Genomic DNA, 20306 nt, shown 5'->3' on the forward strand with positions numbered 1-20306 from the left:
GAGGTACGCCAGTCGGAGGTCTATCTTGTCGATCGGGAGATCCGTTTACGCATCTTTAGTTGCGGCGCCAACGTCCTCCCTTAGTTGTGCGGTCCGTTGTTCCAAGCTTAGCTTGGCTTCCCCAATCACCATTTTCTTTCTGATTTTACGGAGTTCGTCCCAATATAAGACCTGAAATTTGCGTAGTCTCTTCTCCCTAATCGATAAGTTGATCTTTAATATATTATGATCACTACCCAAGTCTTAGTCGTAGTTAGCACAGGTGGGTTCCGAAGCGTTGCGAACGAAAGTGAGGTCGGAAGTCACGTCTCGACACGTTGATGTGCCGCATCTAGTTGGGAATGCTGGGTCCGTGATGAGCGTTAACTCTAGATAGGTCGCTTCGCGCCATAGACTGTCCCCTTTGTCCGCATTTTATGGGTAACCCCATGCATAACTGAGGACGATAAAGTCTTCGGCAGCGATTAGCGGCGAGTCTCGAGCTAGTTTGAATTCTATGGTAAGTATGGCCTTGAATCTCTGCTTCAGATCCTTAGGGTGGTTATAGACATTGAGAATAAACATGCTACCTTGATTGCCCATTGAAGAGTTTGGAATGATTTTCGCGTTTATGTATTCCATCTCGATACCGGTCATCCTTAGATCGTGGCTGATGTGCGTAGCCCTGTTACTAGCTAGGGTTGTGATACCCCTCCACCCCTTGTTCCTCTTCAGCTATATAATATAATGAAGGGGATCACGGTCACTGGCCAAGTCTGATGTATAATCCGACGTTTCGGAACCGCGTACGGTTTCCTTGTTCGCTGAGTTGCACAGGAAATCGTCATCACTTATGTAGCCATAGCACGTGACGTAACGAACGTGCGTAAATAACAGGCATTGTCCCTGATGTCCCGTTCATCGTAGCTGGCGTCGATTGAATGATTAGCGATTCTAGCAGCCGCCGGGAGGATGTGGTCTTTTCTTTCGCAACAGTGGCATCATCCGAGTCAATCTTGTGAATATGTTCCTGCGCATGCTGGGCAATGGCATTCATCGTGTGTCTATTATTTCTTACGTCACGCTTGTGGTCCTTGAGGCGTCTGAAGAACTACTGTGTTTCACCAATATAGAGTTTGTGCAAATTAGCGCACGGTATCTTCTACGCGACTCCATGGAATGATTGAACAGGTAATCTGTCTATTACATTCATTAGCTGGTTACGGAGCTTGCTAGTCGGGATGTGGGCAATGCGTACGTCGTATTTTGAAAATACGCGCGACAGTGGCTCGCTGATTCCTGGAACGTAAGGGATGGCTGCACGTTCACAGATTATCGTGCTGTTCTCCGAGCTTGGCTGTAATATCCACTTCTCGGTCCGGCATATGAAACGACTAGGGTAGCCGTTGCGGGTTACCTCACGGTAGATCGTCCGTAATTTTTTTATCAGTGCATCGTCGTCTGAGCAGACGCGTACGGCGCATGTTATCAAGGACATCACTATGGACGTCTTCTGGCCCACAAGATGACAAGAATAAAACCTGAGGTAACGACCTGTGCGCGTAGGCTTCCTGCATACTGAGAAGGCGAGAGCGCCCTCATCCCGACGAACCAGTACATCCAAGAAAGGCAACAAGTTGTCTCTCTCGTGTTCAATGGTGAATTGTATGTGTGCATTTTGGGTAATCAGGCAGTCCAGGAAGCGTTGGGTGTCTCGCTTCTTCAAAATACAAAAGTAGTCATCCACGTAGCTATAAAAAACTTTAGGTGCCGGGTTAAATCCACGTAGCGATACTCGGACAAAGTGACGGGGGTGAGCGTTTATTGGAGTAGGGTAACGTGGTTTCTCAGGTAGCCACCAAATAAATTCCTGCAGGGGCGCCTTTTTATGTAGGTAGCCCCTGCAGTTCCACTGCCACATTTTGAATTGACTAGTTTGCGCAGCCATCTTGCTTTGGCTGGGGTGTATTTTTTAGTGTAGTGAGACTGATAGACTTCGTGCGTTGTACTAGAGGTTCAGGGACCTTAAGGTCTAGAGCTGCGACCACCGTATTGTTAAGATACGCTTCCATCTTGAGGAATCTGTGCTTAGTGCAGACATCGATGGCTGCAATACCTGACTTGAATTGCACCAGCCTTTCGTGTATCTGCGTCACACTCTCGCTGAGCGTTGTGAACATTTGTCTCACTTCAGATTTCGCCCTTGTAGACGCTTGTTCACTTGTTGTTATGGCCCGCTCCTCGGGCGTGGGTGTCTCCTTGTTACCCTACTCATTAGTAACGTCCATGGGTGTCTCCTTGTCACCCTCCTCATTAGTAACGTTCCACTGCTAATAGAGGGTGTCTGATATGTAGCGGCTATCTGAGAGCTTCCTCTAACTCCTGCCATCTCCGTAATGGCCTTGTCTATGATAGTTCTTAGCTTATCATTGTCTCTATCTGTTTGCCCTATCCTATCATTTTCTACTCTGCTATGCTCTTGCTGTGGCGTTCACTCGTGCGTTACTTGTGTTCCGTGAGCTCTTCCTCGGACACGATCGGCCCAGGTGACTGCCGTTGATGATTTTCTTCCCTGGCGTCTGGAGCTCCTCCAGGCCAGTTGAAGCACACCTGGGCCCTGTTGGAGGAGGAGCGTCCTCCAGCTTTGATCGGCTCCTGGATATCGAGCGGATCCTGGTCATGGAATGATTCCTCGAGCGACCTTTACATTAAGGGCGCATTTCCGCCGGAGTTTCCCGGTTGGTGGGCGCGCTGCCAATTTGTTGTAGTTTTGCTTCCTCGTAGGCTCGTTCCATCTTTTTCTCTTCTGACAATCTATGGTATCTGTAAACGTTCCTTGCAGGCTTTATCGACAGTAAGGTGTGGTCCTCCGCATAGGCCACATTTCCGTAAGCATTGGTAGGACTCCTCTGGGTTGGGCCTACCACATCCTCTGCACATTGCTTCTTCTGGGGTCGGACACAGATCCTCTCGATGGCTAAGCTTGCCACATGCGTAGCAAACGTCCAGCGGTAGAGAAAACATATCACCAGGGATGGGACGTACCTTACGAAGTTTGGTACGTTAAGGCCGTCTAGCGGATTTCTGTGGATGACAATGTTTCTTTCCAGGACCGCAGGACCATTGTGGCCGTAAATCTTCCATATCACGCGCTTGCACGTGGTGTGCGGAGCCGTTTCGTAGGCGCTGATTTCGAAGTACTAGCCTCCAATTTGGATCAGCCTTATTCTTGAGTACTTGTCTGCGCTGTGCCTTTCAGGACTGCTAGCAATCACGATATTGTGCTGATAGTTGGGAGAGATTACGGCCTCGCTGGCCTGCGACGGGTTAAACCCGCCACTTCGACAACGTCCCTTCCTATGACGGTGGGCCCAGTATTGGTTATGTTAGGCCCTCTCCTTGGTCGGAGCCCGATTTTGATGTGTTCCTTCGGCATCGGTGGGTTACAGGATGCTCTTACTATCCAATTCTTCAATTCATCATCGCTTGTCTTCATCCTGGGCGACCCGCTGACGCAACGCCCAGCCTGGCTCGAAGCGCCTACGCCGCGGTGGACTCGGCCAGCTATGGCGCTGAATCACTTCGAAGATGCTGTTTTCCAGCCATATTCCTCAGTAACCTCTTCGGTGGGTACATCCTCCCCTTTCACAATAATCTCCACGATCTCCAGCCCTTCCTGCCACGGCGCTGTTTGGAGCATAGTCGACGATAAGCCTAGCAGAGCGGCGGCGTGGTCCGATCAAAAGAAGTCTCAGAAAATGAGGGATTGTCGACCCACCGTGAAAATCTTGGTATCGGAGTAATCCACAGCGCTTTACCCCTCGATTGGGGTGTATTAGATTAGGTTAGATTGGGAGGAGGATTTTTGGGAGGATTAGTAGTGATTCGGTGGCTGTAAACATTTAAGAAAGTGGTAGTCCATGTTTCCACAGCACTTTTCATACGTATAGCAATTGCGCGGTCCTTTCATGGAAGGCCGGCGATAAACGCTTGGTGCAACATATTTCCGTAGTCACATGCTGGAGCGCTGAGCTAAAGAGTACAGGGAGGTAGCTCCATTGTGCGCCAAGTTAACACACGCTCGTTAAGGATGAGCTCAACCACAGTACATTAGTCGGCTCTCCATAGGTATCGAAAACGAACGTATGATAAAGTGTATGACGACGGCGTCATGACGACGCAGTGACGATGTTAGCATGACAACAGCGGCATGATCCGGATTGAATGACGGCATAATGATTAGGATGGAAAGATGCAAAGGGAATGATAATTCTGATGCGACGACGGTGTGACAACGGTGACAGGAACATACTGTGATGAACACGGCGTTATGACGACAGTGGCATGACGGTAGCTGTATGGTCGAAAAGTTCTTTCAATTGAAAAAAATATATTGTAATATTTCGCAGTGCGGTTTTTCCAGTCGCAAGGTTCAGAAGACCCACATATTGCGCAGAAATGGGATGAGACACCTTTACACGAATTGGCAAACTGTTGTGTAGAAGACTATAGGGCGATCTTTACTTGTTCCCGACGCGAATAGGGTTAGTCAGAAGGAGCGCTGGCCGAGTCCGAAGGCACCATGTTCAAAAAAACTCCCTACTGAAAAATCCGGACAACAACGGCCCGCGGCGTCGAGGCAAGACGTGAACGCGTTCAATCTGGGCTTCCAGCTCCCGTATCCTTCTGCAACATCTTAATTTCATGGTACTTATCATTATGATGATGCTTGACTGCCCGTTACTAGTATTTGCCATGTCTTCATAAGATTTCCGCTGCCGTGCAATATCGCGGCGGCAAAGTGGCGCCGCGCAAATCTCAGCGTTGGCTGGCCCCATCCGTCCCCGGTTGCATGCGTGCTGAAAACCGCTCGGGCTCACTCAACTTACCCTATGCACTCGGGCTGAGTTAGCTCGACTGCACGCGCATTCCGCCCAACCTGCCATCATTTACATAAATTGTACAGGCCGAATCGGGCCCGAGAAACCGACTCGACACGCCTCTATCGGGTTCATGTAAATGCCGTGAATGCTTTTGCGGGTTCTTTTTTTACTTATATTTAGGGCAGCCATTTTGTAAACAGTGTGGTACAGTAAACATGCCCTAATCAACTTTCGGCGACCAGGAAGTTTTGCCGCAAGGACATTGCTAGCGGTATTATTTTTCATCATCATCATCAGCCTGGTTACGCCCACTCCAGGGCAAAGGCCTCTCCCATTCTTCTCCAACTACCCCGGTCATGTACTAACTGTGGCCATGTTGTCCCTGCAAACTTCTTAACGTCATCTTCCCACCTAACTTTCCGCCGCCCCCTGCTACGCTTCCCTTCCCTTGGAATTCAGTACGTAACCCTTAATGACCATCGGTTATCTTCCCTCCTCATTACATGTCCTGCCCATGCCGCCCCCCCATTTCTTTTTCTTCATTTCAACTAAGATGTAATTAACTCGCGTTTGTTCCCTCACCCAATCTGCTCTTTTCTTATCCCTTAACGTTACACCCATCATTCTTCTTTCCATAGCTCGTTGTGTCGTCCTCAATTTGAGTAGAACCCTTTCCGTAAGCCTCCAGGTTTCTGCCCCATATGTGAGTACTGGTAACACACAGCTGTTATGCACTTTCCTTTTAAAGGATAATGGCAACCTGCTGTTCATGATTTGAGAATGCCTGCCAAACGCACCCCAGCCCATTCTTATTCTTCTGGTTATTTCAGTCTCATGATCCGGATCCATGGTCACTACCTGCCCTAAGTAGATGTATTTCCTTACCACTTCCAGTGCCTCGCTACCTATCGTAAACTGCTGTTCTCTTCCGAGACTGTTAAACATTACTTTTGTTTTCTGCAGATTAATTTTCAGACCCACCCTTCTGCTTTGCCTCTCCAGGTCAGTGAGCATGCATTGCAATTGGTCCCCTGAGTTACTAAGCAAGGCAATATCATCAGCGAATCGCAAGTTGCTAAGGTACTCTCCATTAACTTTTATCCCCAATTCTTCCCACTCCAGGTCTCTGAATGCCTCCTGTAAACACTCTGTGAATAGCATTGGAGAGATAGTATCTCCCTCTCTGACGCCTTTCTTTATTGCAATTTTGTTGCTTTTTTTATGGAGGACTACGGTGGCTGTTGAGCCGCTATAGATACCTTTCAGTATTTTTACATATGGCTCATCTACACCCTGATTCCGTAATGCCTCCATGACTGCTGAGGTGTGGATTGAACCAAACGCTTTTTCGTAATCAATGAAAACTATATATAAGGGTTGGTTATATTCCGCACATTTTTCTATCGCATGATTGATAGTTTGAATATGGTCTATTGTTGAGTAGCCTTTACGGAATCCTGCCTGGTCCTTTGGTTGACAGAAGTGTAAGGCATTCCTGATTCTATTTGCGCTTACCTTAGGAAATACTTTGTAGGGAACGGATAGTAAGCTGATCGGTCTATAATTTTTCAAGTCTTTGGCGTCCCCTTTCTTATGGATTAGGGTTATGTTAGCGTTCTTCCAAGATTCCGGTACGCTCGAGGCCATGAGGCATTGTGTATGTAGGGTGGCCAGTTTTTCTAGAACAATGTTCCCACCATCCTTCAACAATTCTGATGTTACCTGATCCTCCCCCGCTGCCTTCCCCTTTTGCATAGCTCTCAAGACGTTCTTTACTTCGTCCGGCGTTACTTGTGCGATTTCAAATTCCTCTAGACTATTCTCTCTCACATAATCGTCGTGGGTGCTACAGGTACTGTATAAATCTCTATAGAACTCCTCAGCTACTTGAAGTAACGATATTGCCCGCATTATCTCTTAACGCATACATGTGATTCTTGCCTATTCCTACTTTCTTCTGGACTGCTTTTAGGCTTCCTCCGTTCCTGAGAGCATGCTCAATTCTATCCATATTATAGTTCCTTATGTTAGCTGTTTTACGCTTGTTCGTTAACTTAGAAAGTTCTGCCAGTTTTATTCTAGCTGTAGGGTTAGAGAATTTTATGCATTGGCGTTTCTTGATCAGATCTTTCGTCTCCTGCGATAGCTTACTGCTATCTTGTCTAACGGAGTTACCACCAACTTCTATTGCACACTCCTTATGATGCCCATAAGATTGTCGTTCATTGCTTCAACACTAAAGTCCCCTTCCTGAGTTAAAGCTGAATACGTGTTCTTCAGCTTGATCCGAAATTTCTCTGGTTTTCCTCTTACCGCTAACTCATTGATTGACTTCTTATGTGCCAGTTTCTTCCGTTCCCTCCTCAAGTCTAGGCTAATTCGAGTTCTTACCATCCTATGGTCACTGCAGCGCACCTTGCCGAGCACGTCCACATCTTGTATAATGCCAGAGTTAGCGCAGAGTATGAAGTCTATTTCATTTCTAATCTCGCCAATTGGGCGCCTCCACGTCCACTTTCGCCTAACCCGCTTGCAGAAGAAGGTATTCATTATCCGCATATTTTTCTGTTCTGCAAATTCTACTAATAACTCTCCCTTGCTATTCCTAGAGCCTATGCCATATTCCCCCACTGACTTGTCTCGAGCCTGTTCTTGCCTACCTTGGCATTGAAGTCGCCCATCAGTATAGTTTATTTTGTTTTGACGTTACCCATCGCCGATTCCATGTCTTTATAAATGCTTTCGACTTCCTTGTCATCATGACTGGATGTAGGGGTGTAGGCCTGTACCACCTTCAATTTGTACCTCTTATTTAGTTTCACAACAAGACTTGCCACCCTCTCGTTAATGCTATAAAGTTCATGTATGTTAACAGCTATATCCTTATTAATCAGGAATCCGACTCCAGTTCTCGTCTCTCCGCTAAGCCCCGGTAGCTCTGTACGCGCCCGCTATATGCTTCTTTTGTCCTCCTAACTTCACTCAACCCTATTATATCCCACTTACTACTCTCTAATTCCTCCAATAACACTGCTAGGCTCGCCTCACCAGATATCGTTCTAACATTAAACGTTGCCAGGTTCAGGTTCCAATGGCGACCTGTCCGGTGCCAGGGATTCTTAGCACCTTCTGCTGCGTCACAGATCTGACCGCCGCCGTAGTCAGTTGCTTCGCGGCTGCTGGGGGCTGAGGGCCGTGGTTTATTGTTGTATCCATATAGGAGGTTGTGGCCAAGTACTGCACCAAGGTGGCCAATCCTGCTCTGGTGAAAGAGTGTGTTACCGGTTCTGGTCACCGGGATCAGGCCGCACTCCAGGCCTGTTTATGCAATTTTCTCAACACACAGTTGTTTTCCCGGTGGAAAATTGCGCGGCACCGGGTTTCGAACCGCGGTCCTCTTGTACGCGAAGCGGATACTCCACCGTCACCGCAGGAGTTATACGGCTCATTTAACCTACAGTGATGCCTTCTTTGATCCGTCAAAGTGGACCAATCTGAGCTTGCTTAAACCGGACAGATGGCACTCAACTGGACAAACCTCGTATTTATGACCTGCACGTGTGTAGCCACACATAATAGAGGAGATTCCTTTTAAAGAGGGTCCCCGTAGAGAGATAAACTAAAAGGAAAGAGGTATTAAAAAGGGGGGAGAAAAAAAGAAGGAAAACAAAGAAAGGAAGAGAACAGGGGATTTGAACTCCTGACACTGGGATGTTGCCCGGAGAGATAGTTCAGTCGGTTGGTTCGTCAGGCCCCAGGTTACATTGAAGCGCCATAACTCCTGTTCAGAGCCTCGTGCTTACGTGGAAAGAGACTGATGTTTGTTGATGGCGTGGTTGGAAGGCATACTTTCGAGAGGATTGATCCTAAAATATGTATATTTCGGTATGTATGTTTTCTGTATGTTTTTTTGCAGCATTAATTGCAGTATCTAGGTGCGTTGGTAGATGAAGTAATTAATTTAGGGCAATGATGGCTAACGCTGTTGCATTAAAGTTCGTATGCGCATAATATCGGCGTTTGCTTTGAAGTAGTCTCTTCTTCGCGTCTTCTTCTTCAAGGAAAAATGCCCCTTGTGTACCGCTATTTCCGTTTTCAGCAAATGTTTTATTCTCATTGACAAGCGCTTAAACATATGGTAGACCAGCAACGATGCTACGTTTAGAGTGAACCAAACTACTACACCCCTCGTGTCAATTTTTTATAAATTTCCATTTCTACATTGAGTCGTGCTTACTACTTCAACGTTAGTATTATGAAAGCTGTGTTCAATTATTGGCACGGAAATATTTTTTTGCTTCTTATTGCAATAAATTCGAAATTATGACCGAGCTTATAACTGCTCCAAATATATTCTAAGGTTGAATTTACGAAACCATTTTTTAGGAACCCTGTCATGTATATCGCCTCCGCAATTGCTCGGAATGAAAACAAGTACGATATTCTGCAATTCAGTCCATTTGAAGACGACAGCAATGCAGGTACGTAAAATTTGTCTTCGTGAACATTGCCAGGCGTTCCTGGTAAGTGACCTTCATAGGATATATGCTCTAGTGTGTAATTTGCAGCCCCATCGTGGCGTCTCAAAAGTCTACACCTCCCTATTATTGCTTTACTGCTGTTCAAGCAGTGAGTGCGCATTGCGAAAAAGCTTGTTTCGCTACAACTGTTACTGAGAGAGGTTGTTAGATAATCCTCATGCTTGACCAATATTAGTGCAAGTCACTATTAATGCAGTCAATGGCAAAAACACTCAATACCAAAATTATTTTTGAATTCTACCCCAGGTGCTTTACGTAACGTAAAGCTCCACTCCGTTACCTTGGCAGCGGAGCGAAGGTCTTCCGCTACCAAGGTGAGAGTTATATGCAGGCGCATTGCCGTTCCATTTGGAACGTGTATGCAAATTCTCTAAAGGCACATTAGTATGAACGGTGCTGGCATTAAGCGTTCAGGTAAAACTTTCTAATGACATCAAATAATTCATCGTGTTTACCAAGTGGACCACCATCCCATGCCTGACATACGATTTTGCTTGCCGGCGCTGGTCGCCGTATTTTTATTCATCACACCATATCGGAGGCCCCACGCGCGCTCGAAGCTTGTGCCTGAATCTAAGCCTGTGCTGATGGTCAGGCCGTGCGGGTAGCCAGAACGAGCAACTTCACTGAGTGGGACTCTTGATGGCGTAGCTCGTCACTGCCAGACATAATTTCTCCACAAGGAGGAGATTATCATTGCGCGACCGGCGAGAAAGGCGAATCATACTTTAGAGACCGGCTTGCATTGGTCCACCATATCGCATGGCATAGTTCTTTTGTTTTGCATGATGGTACTGCTGCATTAAATATATTGTCTGCATCGAGTGGAGCAGACGACGACACGTCGTGTGTCACTTGCTGGGCAAAAGTGAGACCCAGCGTTTATTCAGCACTGGTTTTATACACGTTGTGAACAGGCGGGTAACGCCCTTATCACATGGGGGCGTATCGTGCCATGAACACAGAGCGCGCTGCATGCTGAGCAGATTAGATACAGATTACGATACATCCCCCTTCGTAACGAAAAAAAAAAAAAAAAAACTTAGGACAAGGAGCGCTTTTAGCTCGGGAGAACAAAAAGAAAGTTAAAGAATCACTGCACATCCAAAACTACAGCAAAGATCAGAGCACTGAATACAGTCACGGCACTTGTTGAAAGTTCGCGTCATACATTAAGCGCCGAGGTGGTCTGCGTTGTCTTGTAGTCCTTGGAGCAGCTGCTTGTTGCGGAACTGTCGGCACAATGCTCGCTGTGCTGTTTGGGTTTTGCGCCGCCTCTGGGTCGTGTTGTGTGCTGGCAGGGGCAGCGTATTCTTGAAAAACACCTTCGTCGTCGTGAGGAGGACCGCTAAGGCGAAAAGATTCTCTGGTTGGCAGCAGATGCTCGCGGTTGCGTCGCAAGAGTTGCCCGTCTTCAGTCATGACAACGTATGACCTTGGTTGACCAGACGACTGAAGAACTCGAGCCTTTCTTCTCCATGATGAGCTGTCTTTTATTCTGACCGTTTCGCCGTTGTTGAGCGGTGCGAGTGGCCCTCTTGAGTAGTCTGTTTGCTGGCGTTTGTCAACCCGCCGGCTTTGTCCGACCTGAACGGTTGGTAGAGTTGTTCGCAGCGAGCGTCCCTGTAATATTTCGGCTGGTGACCAGCCGCATTCCAGTGGAGTTGACCTGTAAGCGAGAAGACCAAGCCAAAAGTCTTGTTTAGCTTCAGTTGTTTTCTTCAAGATTCTCTTGACTACTTGTACCCCCTTTTCGGCGAGTCCGTTGGAGCGGAGAAAATACGGGCTTGAGGTCACGTGTTTGAAATCGTACACTTTTGAGAACATGGCAAAATCTCTACTGGAAAATTGAGGCCCGTTATCAGTGCATACCTCTACAGGTATGCCATATCTGGAAAATATGGCACTTGCTGCACCTACAGTAGTTTTTGCTGAAGTGTCTACGAGCTGTTGGACTTCGGGAAAATTCGATAGGGCATCATAAACACACAAGTAGGACCGACCTGCGTGGCTAAAAGTGTCCATGCCGACGCGGTACCATGGTTGGTCTGGAACCGGACGCATAATCAAAGGCTCTTGCGGCAACTTGTAAGCGTACGTTTTACATACAGAACATGCCTGTGCAAACGTCTCGATATCAGTGTTCATTCCTGGCCAGAACACCAGGCGCCGTGCCCTTTCTTTGCACTTGTTAATTCCCATGTGGCCTTGATGAGTTCTGGCCAACATATCGCGCCTCATACTGGCCGGAATGACAATCTTACAGCCTTTCAAGAGAACCCCTTTTACTTCCGATAGCTCAGCGGCAAAAGGCTTGAACGGTCCTTCAATTGGTTGCCCGTTCTCCAGGTGCTTTAGCACAGCGGCGAGCTGCGTGTCCTTTCGTGTCTCGGAAGCCAGTTCTTTCCACATGGTTTCGCTGACAAGAGAATCAACCACACTTACTGCGTGCACTTCGACGTCGTCGTTGTTGTTGTCTGCGTTATCTGCTGCGCCCTTAACGGAAGCCCTGGACAGCATGTCCGCCAGTAGGAGCTGTTTTCCTGGAACATAATGCATTAAAATGTCATAGCGTAGCAGACGTAAAAAAAATCGCTGCAGTCTTGGCGGCATGTCACCGATCGCCTTCTGTGATATGGAGATCAACGGACGATGGTCAGTCTCAACGACAACCTTCCGCCCATACATGAAATGGTGAAATTTCTCGCAGCCGAAAACTATGGCCATTGCTTCCTTTTCAATTTGTGAATAGCGTTGCTGCGTATCAGTAAGCACTCTGGAGGCGTACGCAACCGGTTTCCATGCACCGTTGTGATACTGCAGCAAGGCAGCACCGATTCAGTTTTGTGACGCATCGCATGATAACCTGGTTTCTTTTTCAGGGTCAAAAACTGATAGCAAGGGCTGCTTGCTAAGGCTGTCGCACAGCGCTCTCCACTCTTTTTCGTGATTTGCCGACCATTCGAAAACAGTGTCTTTTTTCAGCAAGCTTCTGAGAAGCGTTGTCCTTTCTGCTAGTGTTGGCAAAAACTTTCCAAAATAGTTCACGACACCCAGCATGCGTTGAACTGCTAGTTTATCACTAGGGGGTGCCATCTGCAACATGCACTCAACATGGGATGCATTTGGACGGATTCCTTCTTCGTTTATTACGTCGCCCAGGAATTCAATTTGTTGAACGCCAAACTCGCACTTTGCTGGATTGAACGTAAGGCCCGCACGTTCTGCCGCTTCTAGCGCTGATCTTAGACGTTGGTCGTGCTCTTGTTGGGAATCGCCCCACACGAGTATGTCATCGACATACACTCTAACGCCAGGAAGCGCGTCAAAAATTTCACTTAGGGTTTGCTGAAATACTTCGGACGCTGATGATATTCCGAAAGGCAGTCGCAAAAATCGATAGCGGCCGAAGGGTGTCGCAAAAGTGCATATCCTAGACGTCTCGTCATCTAAGGGAATTTGGTGAAACCCTGCGTTTGCATCTAGGCGAGTGAATACTCTTGCGCCGGCCAGCTCGGCCTCTATGTCTTCCCGCCTCGGCATCGCGTAGTGCTCGCGCTTGAGGCACTCATTTATTTTCCTGGGGTCCATGCAGACTCGCAGCTTCCCGTCTTTCTTTCGTACGATAACAAGGGGACTCACCCAGTCTGTTGGCTCAGTGACTTTTGCAATTATTCCGGCTTGTTCCATACGTGACAACTCCTCCCGAAGTGGCTCCTCTAAAGCCAGTGGCACTCGACGAGGTCTCTGAACCACTGGCGTGGCGTCCTTGCGAAGCACCATGTGGTATACTCGTTTGACGCAGCCGGTGCCAGTGAAAAGGTGACGAAAGCTGGCAACCACTTCTTCAGAGCTGTTTTGTGACACGCTGTTCACGCGTGAAATCAGTCCCAGGCGTTCACTCGCCTCAAGTCCTAGGATTGCTTGGCGCCCCTTTCGTGCCACGAAAAAGCTCAGCATGGCAATGCAACCATTTAAAGAGACTTCGGCCCGCATGACGCCAATGTGTTTGATTATATCTCCGCCGTAGGAGCGTAAAATCGCGCTGCTGGGGTACAGGGGCGGCTGTGGGTTCATTTTGGCGTATAATCCATAAGGCAACAAATTTGCCTGCGATCCCGTGTCAACCTTTAACTGAACTGCCACGTTCTTGATTTGGACTTCCACCGTCCAGTCATGCTTGCTGGACACATTCTTTGCGGATACGTCGAGAATCTCGAAATCGTCTTGGCCGCTTTGCAACTCGCCAACAACTGCCGTCGCTTTACAACATCTGGCAAAGTGGTTTTTCCGCTGACATCTCCGGCACGTTTTTCCAAAAGCAGGGCACCTTCTTGGGGAGTGTTTTCCGCCGCAGTTTCGGCAGTCATAACGTGTCTGTTCTCGGTTTTCGCGGCTCGTGCTAGTCCTGCTGATAGGATGCACTTGGTGTTCCTGGTTCCACATTTCCTTATGAGTTGCTGATGCTTCAGCTGCTTTACAGGCTTGTTCTGCCTTCTGCAGGGTCAAGTTGTTGTCCCTGAGGAGCTTTTCACGTACCGTGTCGTCATTTATCCCGAACACAATTTGGTCCCTGACCATCGATTCCGCCAAAGCTCCAAAGTTGCAAGCACGTGCTTGATTCTTCAGGTCTCGTAAGAAATGCTCCACTGGTTCGCCAGCAGCTTGGATTCTTCTCCTGAACATATACCTCTCGTGAACCTCATTGGTCTGTGCAATGCAATACTCATCAAATTTTTTCACCACTGTGGCATAGTCGTCCTTCTCGCCTGCTGCAAACGTGAAGGTGTTAAAGACTTCAATGGCCTCTGCGCCCGCGACGCTCAAAAGCAACGCTGTCTTCTTGGACTCAGTCCGAGGCTTTTCTGCGACCTCTGACGCCGTGAGGAAAATTTCAAACCTTTGTTTGAAGAGCTGCCAGTTCTTGCGCAGGTCGCCTGTTGTAAGGAGCGGCTCCGGTGCTTTGAGGAAATCCATTTTCCGCCACAGGATCGCTGGTCTTCACGCGTCGTGCAGGAAGTGCATTGCCATGCTATCCCACTTCTGACACCATGCATCGAGTGGAGCAGACGACGACACGTCGTGTGTCACTTGCTGGGCAAAAGTGAGACCCAGCGTTTATTCAGCACTGGTTTTATACACGTTGTGAACAGGCGGGTAACGCCCTTATCACATGGGGGCGTATCGTGCCATGAACACAGAGCGCGCTGCATGCTGAGCAGATTAGATACAGATTACGATACATTGTCAACTCATCGCTATCAATTGAAGTTACGTTGAAGTGCATTAAAGATATTTCTTCAGTAAATTAGATAACAATAGTCTTCTATTTCAATGGTATTTTTATTATTATACTCAATTTAATTGTGGCTATCTTTGCCATTGTCATTAGTATCTTATTCCTGTTATTAAAACCCTAATTTCTCCGTGCTCTTGTTCCAAGTAACTTTTGGAACCCAGCGCTCACACGCAACACTTTTGTCAGTTCTTAACGAAAATTTCAAGCCTTGCGTGCCCTATCGCAAACCTAGATTTGCCAGAGCCAGCAAGCGCTTATGACCTACGCCTACTTAACAAACTATTCCCACAACATTGTTGCTGCAACCGCGAACCGTTGTACCCGTTGCACTTGCATCTGTAACATGCATTTTCGTATTGGTGTTGCTCTCCTATATTGTGTCCGTTATAATGGGCCGGGCTTCGCAGTGTTACTTTTGTTAGTCCTTTTGATCACTATTATTCTCGCAGTCATTTGATAGCCACGTAGAGGAACAAGATAAAGGTACTGGGACAACACTTTACTGAAAGATACGCAAGGCACACACCAGAGCGCGCACTTTCAACCTAGTCGCGAGGCATCTAGTTGCACCCTCGCAGACTTTGATGGTGGCTCAAACTGCTGCTTGTTTTCTTGCCGAATAGCTCACACATACGGCAGCACTGGTGAATAAACTGGCTTACATAGAGCCCAATCTGCAGTGTCCCTACAAGTGGCCGGCTATGTTCGCTACCAAGTTATGCATTGAAACCAACAACGGGACATAAATATTCACAGGACAAGAGACATAGCTTTTCAAGCGCATACTTACTTTAATAAAGCGGAGCTTTCAGTGCCTACTTTCCTATACGTTGACGCATGGGCTAGGTTCGGCTTCTTGACGTATAAGGTGGGTTGGACCTATAGGCAGTGCAATAGTAAACTTAACTGAGCTTGGAAATAAAGCGATCAAAAGGGGTCGTTGCCGCTGACAGTTTAATCCACGGTCGAGTGGATCGCGTGGATGCTACGGTGAGGTATCCTGCGTCTTGCTGATAGGCCGAGTAGGCACATAATCTGTGTTCAAGCACACAAAGTGGGAGAATAACAGTTCATTGCATTTGCCGAAACGCGTCATGACAGCTGTTGCTTCACTATAAACATCGCGCAATGACCTTTATATGTGCAGATTTATTTTAAGTTCCTCCTTGGTTAAAGAATTGTCCCTATGAGGACGCCAAAGGGGCTTAACGCCTTCGTTACACATTACATATATGTGAATGTGCCCAATTGGCTTAAACGCCAGGCATAAATTAGCACGTGTAACGAAGAAGAAGCGCCGGTTAGCCCGGCGTACCTCCAGCGTAAGAAATGTAACGAAGAAGTGCCGGTCAGTCATGCGCATAACCAGCGCTTTACGCACGGGGCGTGTTCTGAGTGCTCGTAGGGCTTTGACTACCGCACCGAGTTTGACCTATCACTCCTCGCGTGCCCTGTCAATAAACACCTTGACATTTGGTGGAGGTGCTGGGTCCGACTCTAACAACGCTGGAACTTCGAAGCCGAACCCTTCAACCATATCGGCCCATGCCGGACGATCCTGCCCTGCCTTCTCAAACCATGCCTGACAGTCCAGCTCAACAACTGCTGTCACGGCACCAACCGTCATCTGCCCTGGCGTGCAGCGTCAACAGGATCCTACTATTTTTGCGTGTACAGGTGATCAGGACGTCGAGAACTGGCTCGCCTCGTACGACAGAGTCAGCGCGCACAACCACTCGGACAATACGGCAAAGCTCAACAACGTAGTTTTATACTTGAGCAACGTTACAAATTTGTGGTATCGTAACCAGGAATCCGACATCCCGACATGATCGGCAATCAAGACCAACTTCACGGAAGTCTTTGGTCTTCCTGCTGTCCCCAAACTTCGAGCTGAACAACGTCTGCGCGGGCGCGTCCAGTAATCAGGTGAGAATTCCATCAGCTACATCGAAGACGTCGTTAATCTCTGCAACAGATTCGACGCAACGATGCCAGAAGCCGACAAGAACAGGCATATCCTCAAGGGAATTGAGGGCGACGCCTTTCAAATGTTGGTCGCCCGAAACCCGACCTGAGTGTGTGTCGTCCTTGCGCTGTGTCCGAATTACGATGAACTTCGAAGGCAGCGAGTATTAATACGACATCCGTCCTCAGAATTCGTCGCTGTCTCAGGTCTGACGCTAGATGTTGACGAGTCGCCTCTAATGCACCAGATAAAGGAATTCGTACGAAAAGTTGCTAGGCAGCTTTCCCAGGTGCCCTTAACGAACTCGCAATCATATAACTGGGATTACAAAGCATCATCAAGGAGCAAGCCCCCACGTGCCTGCCAGCTGTTATTCAACCGCCTACCGTCACGGCGCCCGTGACGCACGCTGACGTCGCTGCAAGGCCACCCTTCGCTTCACGTCCACCTCTCCAAGCTCTTGCGCGAACGCCCCCGATTCCCTTCTCATCGCCTGCACCACAGCTACCACATCAGCCAAATCCTTGGCGCACCGCGGACAACCTCCCAAGTTGTTACCATTGTGCTATTCCGGGACACGTTGGCCGCTTTTGTCAACGCCATGTTGTGAATATTTATGATAACCACCGACACATAAGCACTTATGCCCCGCGACAGCTACAACCTCCTCTGCCGCCCGATGAAACCCCTGTTTTCAACCATGCTCGTCGTTCTCCATCCCCACGCCACCGCTGCATTTCACCGATGAGACGCCGGCCAAGCCCTGTACCTCAGGGAAACTAAGTGTCACAGTTCCCGAGGTGAGAACTGCCTCCCCTTCGATTTGCCAAAGGCCACGAAATAACGCTGCAACGTCATTGAGGTATACGCCGAAGGGATTCGAACATTCGCACTGGTCGATACAGGCGTAGCAACTCCGGTGTTACGCGCAGGACTGTGCCAACGAATAGGAAAAGTAACGACATCACTTTCCAGAGTGTATTTGAGTACTGCGAGCGTACAACCTGCCGAACCATTGGAAGCCTGCACTGCACGTGTTGTCATCGAGGAGCCGCTTCATGTCATTGAGTTCGTTGTGCTGCCATCCTGCTCCCACGATGTTATCCTAGGCTGGGATTTCGTTTCATCCAACAATGCTACCATTCACTGTGCCCTCGCTGAGGTGTAGTCTTTTCCTGCCGATGCAGCACGGCATCGGCACGGCATCGGCATCGCCATCGGCATCCTGTGACGGCTGCAAAAATGCTTGTGGCCGAAGTTACTGATATCCCTCCTCAGTCAGCCGCCGTCGTCTCCGTATCTTGCGCATGAGCACGTGACGCAACCGTGCTATTCACGCTATGTGACCTCTTCCGTCACCGTTCCCTTCCGTTGCCCTTTGCCGTCATCGCGCTTAGTTCTGGCCGTGGTGTCATGTGTGTGTGCGATGTGTCTTTTCTGCCGATTACTTAGCTTCGCGGAGAGTGCCTTGGTTACGTGCAAACTGTGGATTTTTAAATGCCCTTCGATGCTCCCGACGACGCACATTCAACGTCCCTCGACGCCCTCGACAGTGCCAATCGCCCGCCGTTGGAGTGCTTCCATCCGTCAAACTTCGGTTATCTGACAAGCACACAATGCGCGCAACTTATCAGCTTGCTACGTGAATTTACCGCCTCTTTCGACTGCCATCAGCATTATCTCGGCCGCACCACCACAGTGTCGCACAGCATCGACACCGGTTCGCACGCCCCACTCCGGCAGTGTGCTTACCGTGTCTCAGCTTCTGAACGCAGTGTCATCGACGAACAAGTGCGCGATATCCTTCTGCGTGGCGGATTCAGCTGTTCCATAGCCCGTGGGCGTCGCCAATTGTCCTCGTAAAAAAGAAAGATGGGGCCCTATAACGCAAACTATTCCATTATGTTTTTATTACAATCTCCTGACGTCAAATTTGCGTAGCCGCCGACGCAAGCACCAGGCGGTCACCCACAAGGTTGTCTCAACAGACCAATCAAACGCTCTCCCCGTTGATAGGAGGTCACTTATGCTTGCTTGAAAAACGAATAATCGAAACGAAAGGAACAACCTTGGCACACTATATATGTATATAAAAGGCACCACCAGAGCAATAAATGAGAAGAAAGGGTGTTAACCGAAGAGACCGATTTTAAGCCGATGCATAAGGACAAGAGAAACTCACGGATGCCAACTTTTCTACGGTGGGTGGCCTTTTCGTCGGTTTTTCAAGCTGCCTCTCTTCCGTGACGCCGCGCGCCCCTCACTGTGACGGCAAGGCCTAACCAGCGTCCGCCGGGCAGGATTAGTCCCGCCTCGTCATAACAGAGGGAATGGTTGTTGTAATGGAAGGAGACGATCTTCCTCTGGAAGAATTTGGTGCGGAGCACTGCTGGCGCTCCGCCGCTGTCAAGAAAAACGCCCTCTGCGTCTCTCGTCGTGACTGCAGCCGCAATGCGGCAAGCAGCAAGCGGCACCGCGAGCGTCTCAATAGTAACAGGAAGCTCATTAGCCTAAAGAACAAGATCATCAAGTCATCGCGAATGCCTCAGCTCCCGAAGGAACACTGGAAGACTATCGCCCAGCCCAGGGGGGCGTGGGGTCTCGTTGTTCAGAAGAAGGGCTCTGCACGGCTTGGTCGGGCCGTCGCCGCCATGGCAGGACTCACGCCCGAGGAACCAAGCCACGACATCGTCTGCCTCAACGCAACACAAAATATTAGCGTCCTCAGCACCGCGTCTCACGTTAACGCAGATACTTATCTAAAAATGAATTGCATCACCTTGGGAATCAAACAGTACGAACTCAGCACTTACAAAGCAGCGCCGCACGCCACGTCAAGAGTGTAATACTTCAAATGAATGTATCGGAGTGCCAGGCCGGCCTGGAGAGAAGCATTCTCAATGAGGGAAATCCCGTAGCCCTGGGAGCAAAGCGCATCAAGAATAGCGAAACGGCAGTCATATTTTCGACGGCTGCGAGGTGCCCAACTACGTTTTCTACAGCTCGGCGCTTGTCAAGTGCTCCTTGTTCCTCAGGCAGCACGACTGCTGCTATGTCTGCGGTAGACTAGGCCACAGAGCCGGCGTCTGCCCAACACCGGAAGACAAACTATGAAGGAAATGTGGGGCCAACAACCCCGAGGAAAACCACACCTGCTCGCCTGCTTGTGGCTTCTGTGAGGGCCCCCACGCCATAGCAGACAAGATTTGCAAGGAATGATTCCAACTCCCATACGTTGTTCGACGGAGAAGAAGGGAAAGAAATGAGGAATCGTGGAATAGAGACCCGTCACCAGCACAGACAAGCGCCGGCAGCGAAACGGCTAGACCTTCGAGCAGGCGCTCCCGCCCGAGAAGCCGCTCGAGGTCCAGGAGCCGTTCCAGGTACCGGGGTCACTCCGAGAGGTCCTGGGAAACAAAGCGTCACCTGGGCAAAGAGGGTGCGGACCGGAGGGAGACCTGCCGAAAAGGTAATGGGGGGCGCGGCGCCAGAGCATGGTTCGTCTTACATAGCTCAGCTTAGGAAAGAAAATGCCGAGATTCGCAGCATAACTGAGTGAATGCGAGCCGAAATAGAGAGCTCAGAAAGGCTAATAAACTTCACCCTGTTCCAGTCCCTAGTTCAACACCTTCAGG

At 48.9% G+C, this 20306-nt stretch overlaps 1 long non-coding RNA gene across 1 annotated transcript in view; it reads left to right on the forward strand.

The window, feature by feature from the left end:
• LOC142571188 (uncharacterized) overlaps positions 1-20306 on the forward strand; it is a 58249-nt gene that overhangs the window by 18928 nt on the left and 19015 nt on the right. Inside the window, exon 3 of the long non-coding RNA XR_012825791.1 lies at positions 9249-9343. This is a non-coding gene — a long non-coding RNA (uncharacterized LOC142571188). The remainder of the gene's footprint in view (positions 1-9248; positions 9344-20306) is intronic.

This window comes from Dermacentor variabilis, chromosome 2 (genome assembly GCF_050947875.1).
Source record: "Dermacentor variabilis isolate Ectoservices chromosome 2, ASM5094787v1, whole genome shotgun sequence".
Classification (NCBI taxonomy): domain Eukaryota; kingdom Metazoa; phylum Arthropoda; class Arachnida; order Ixodida; family Ixodidae; genus Dermacentor; species Dermacentor variabilis.